The 4,670-nt window shown below is 36.9% G+C and overlaps 1 pseudogene; it reads left to right on the top strand.

Moving 5' to 3' along the window:
• Positions 1-2,831: 2,831 nt before the first annotated feature.
• LOC149579777 (scopoletin glucosyltransferase-like) lies at positions 2,832-4,352 on the top strand (annotated as a pseudogene).
• The last annotated feature ends 318 nt before the right edge of the window (positions 4,353-4,670 follow it).

The raw sequence follows: 4,670 nt of genomic DNA, 5'->3' as shown, positions 1-4,670 counted from the left end.
TAATAAATATTGATATTTATATTTATGAATAATATTATTATTATGAATAATATTATTATTATGAATAATATTATTAGTAAATATAATTTTTAAATTTTTTTTATTAGATTTGAATTTTCACAAAATCAATGCTATGACTGATATGTATTTTTCACTTAGATTTTATCTTTGTTTTGTAAAACATTGGATACTACTGGTAAGGAGAGGATATGGCTTGGGCAAAAGCATATATGATTGCCACCAAACAAAATAATCTACCTATTCTTCTTCTGGCCAATCCCTCCCCCTCTCTTCACTCACTCCCTTTTCTTTCTCGTTTCAACCAGCTTGACATTTAGTAGTTAATTTGCACATTACTTAAAATTTTCAAAGATTACTAATTATTTGCCAAAAGCTCAATTGAGTAGTCATATGATCTACCTTCATTGTTTAAAACAATAAATTTTCTCCAATCAAAACAAACATAAAGCCATGAACTTTGGCACTTGTGCTCCTTATTCAATTAACATATCTAGTTCATAGGTCTAAAATATTTATTTGATCAACCTTTACTCATCTTGTACGAGAGAGCTAATTACAATATTTTGATAGGATTAATAGTATATATTTCTCATAAACTTAGTTTTTGTGGTCTAGTCCTTCTCATGTCATTTGGGAGTGCAAAGTGTCATCGGCAATGCATTATGTCATACAATAAATGCTATCTATAGGATGGTCATGCAAAAACTAGTACATGGGATTGCCTGGCTTGTATGAGTCTGGTAGTGATTAGTCCTATATATAAATTTTCAACATAAGCATACAACATAATCCTACCTTAACATAAAAACAACCTTGAAAATACAAGATATCATTGAAATAAATTTTATTTCAATTGTAATTAAATAATAATTGACCATATAAGCTCTAACATCAATCATAATTCTAATACTAAAATCCTAAACCCTAACTCAAAGTGCAATTCTATCTCTAACTCTTATCATAACCTATATTCTAGCAATATTTTTTGGTTGTTCTACTTATGTTGTTATTAAAATATGATATATAAATGAAAATTTAAAATAATAATTTTTTTAAAAATATTATATAATATTAATAAGTTAAAATTTTATTTATTTCAAAAAAAATGTTACAAGAAAACAAAGAAATCTATGCAGTGTTTATATTTTACTATCGAATTTAATTAAAAATGAAAACTTTTTTTTTAATTATTACTTTGCTTATTTAGTTACGCACTCATAAAATACATGGTGTAAAGACTACATAAACATATTAGCATTTGGAATATGAAAAATTATAATATTAATATGTGAACATTAAGTCACTGTTACATCTCTGATGTAGTTAATCACCAAAAGCATACCCAAAAACATAAAATGAACCCCACCAAAATACACCACATCTTGATTTAGCAACATATGCTTGATTTAGAGAACCAGTAAATGTCTCTAGTTAGAAAACTTTAAGTCCCCCCCAAGTAGGATTCCACCTCTGAGTCTTCTGATAGTGATGTCAAACTTGTGAAAAAGAAGAGATTGCCTCAGGTTAACAAGCCACCCCCAGCGCCCTTAGCCCTTCACATATCTATAACACCTTAGAGGCTACTCTGACTAGGAGTGCGGGGGAGGATATCACCTACCCTAGGAAAGAAACCAACAAAAATACTAGGAAGAAAGGGAAGCACAACCATAGTAAGGCCAGAATGGAAAGGTTGGAACAATCTATGAAGGCCCTGGTTGACAATCAAATTGGTATCTACCAAAGATTCAATACATTGCTAGAGTTTTCCATGAAGGTCATGCACTTTGGGGCCACAACCTTATACTTCCTATAAGTTAATGAGGAGAAGGACCTAGGAAAAGCTACTGAGACTACTCAATCCATCTATGGATTTCTAGCGAAGGACTGACTAAAGACCATCCTGGACAAACCAATTAAGGTGGAGGGGGAGGATGCAGACAAGGATTCTCCTGAGGAAAACAAGGAGGCCAAGCAAGGGAAGGAAGAAGGTAGCTAGCCTTGGTTTAGGTGTTTTTTTCTCTGAGGTTTTTATGCTCATTACTATGAACTTGGTACCCCACAGGGGTTTAGTTTTTAAGTTTATGTCGATCAATAGTAGTGTTTTGTTTAGGAGTTGCCAGTCTATTTTCAGTTTATTATGCATATTAGATTAAGGACTAATCTAGTACTGTCAATTATGCTATGGACTTTTTTTTTTCTGAAGTTTAAAGATGGAAAAATGGTAAGGTGGTGGCTTATGAGTCATGAAAACTAAAACAACATGAAGTTAATTATGCACCTCATGATTTGGAGCTAGCTTCCATAGTACATGCACTTGTGATGTAGAGGCACTACCTTTTGGGTAAGCCATTTGAATTGAAGACATACCATATGGGATTGAGGTATATCTTCACATAACATAACCTTAAAGCTAGATAGAGCTGATGGTTAGAGTTCTTATGTGGTATAATTTTGGGATTGAGTATATAAAAGGTAAAGAAAATAGAGTGGCAGATGCATTGAGCAAAAGGAGACATATAACAACTATATCTACTACTAGGACACACTTGAAGGAACAAGTTTTTCAGAACTTTCAGAATGACGACCACTACGAGTTGGTCAAATCAGAATTGATTAATGAGCTACTCCATATAGTTCTCCTCATGAAAGTCTCCATGCAAAAAGTTGGCACCTCAAGGTTATGTATAGATTACCAAATTCTAAACAAGGTAACCATTAAGAATAGATATCCACTTCCATAGATCAATTAGTTGATCAAATGAAGGGAGCAATTGTGTCCTCCAAAATTGACTTGAGATCTAGATACTTGGATGGAGGAGCAATTCGACCAACACACAGCGGCGACTCCCGTGTGTATTGCCTACGACATATTTATGGGGTGGGCTGTCGACACGGCCCAAAAATTTAACATTGCCAATTTTCTGTTCAACACCTGCGGCGCCTTCGCAATGAGTCTGCTGCAGTCTATTTCGAGTTCGATACTGCAAAACGCATTGGAAAAAGATGAGGACGACAGTCTTGTGATCAGCTGCAATATGCCGCATCCTCTCAGATTGTCAAAGCATGAGGTATCCCAATCTTTCGTCAATCCGGACCTTTCAAACCCCATTCAGCGTTTTTTTTATCAGCCTTTTCAGGAGATCGGCAAAGAATCGGGAATGCTGATTAATACGTTCCATGAGCTGGAGCCTTTCTATGTCGAGCACTTGAAAACTTTAACTGCCAACGCAGTTTGGGACATAGGCCCTGTGCACCCACAAAATTTATTTGGCGGAGGTAATGTTAATGCAAGAGGTAAAATGGTTGACATGGATGAAAAAGAGTCGGTTTGCTGACTGGATTCGCAAAGCTCTCGCTCCGTTGTGTACGTTTCGTTTGGAAGCCAGGCTGCTTTGTCAGAAGTGTTGGGTGATGCGACGTGCTCCCCTGCCTACAGGTGGTTAATTATGTGGTGTTCAATGTTCACTAACAGTCATGACTTTTGGTGCAACGGCAAATGGGCCCTACAATTGGTATCAGAGCCTGGTTTTCGCTTGGTGATGGTTCAAATCTCCCTGGTGCCTTCCCGACCCATGTAAGCACCTGGTATGCGTGTCAAGGGAGAGATTGTTGGGTGATGCGACGCGCTCCCCTGCCCACAAGTAGTTAATTATGTGGTGTTCCATGTTCACTAATAGTCATGGCTTTTCGTGCAACGGCAAATGGACCCTACAAGAAGACCAAACACATGCCTTGGCCAGAGGTCTGGAAGCTAGTGAGCAGCCATTTGTTTGGTCTATCAAGATGTACCCAAAGGAGGAACCGGCATCCTCAGATTCAAAGACTAATCATATTGGCACGTATTTGCCAGAGGGTTTTTTGGAGCGATCAAAAAGAGAGGATTAATCATACGCGGTTGGGTGCCCCAACTGGTAATTCTTTCTCATCCCTCAGTTGGTGCCTTCATAAGTCACTGTGGATGGAACTCTGCACTGGAAGGCATTTCTCTTGGTGTTCCAATTCTTGCTTGGCCCATGTTTTGAGATCAGCACTTCAATTCTAAGCTTTTTGCAGAATTAGGTGTAGGAATTCAGTTCTGCCAACACAGAGATGGGTTGCCAGAGGGGGAACGAGTGAAGGAGGGTGTGAGAATGGGTTTGGTTGGAGAGAAATGAGAAGAGATGAGAAAGCACGTAGAGAAATTGAGGGAGATGGCTACACAGGCTGTCAGAGAAGGATATTCTGTTTTCGATTCGAGAGCTTTCGCCAGTGATGTGTGTAAGTTGAATTCCAAACCGATAAGGCTCCATAGAGAGGCAAAATCAAATCTTATAGATCCAAATACTGAATAAGACTTTTGAATCAGGCTTTTGTGTTGGTATGTATTAATTGCTACTACCAAAAATGAATGTATTTTCAGCCACTGCATGAAAAATAGAAGTTTCTAGTACCGGCCAGTACATGAATGTTCTTTCTCTTTCTCTTTCTATATATATATATAATATGCTGAAAGTAATCATTCTTGAGGCACTTATTTTCATTCAATCCCATAGTTATTTTTTCAGTTGCGATTGATGAAAATAGGTGCCTTGAGAACGATTACTCTCAGTGTACAATATATAGGTATATATAAGCTAGTGGCGAGGCAACATGAAAAGCATTTCTTAATT

Source organism: Cupressus sempervirens, chromosome 1 (assembly GCF_028749045.1).
Source record: "Cupressus sempervirens isolate cs-2001-9-10 chromosome 1, ASM2874904v1, whole genome shotgun sequence".
Lineage (NCBI taxonomy): Eukaryota > Viridiplantae > Streptophyta > Pinopsida > Cupressales > Cupressaceae > Cupressus > Cupressus sempervirens.
This window is presented reverse-complemented; position numbering and strand designations above follow the sequence as displayed.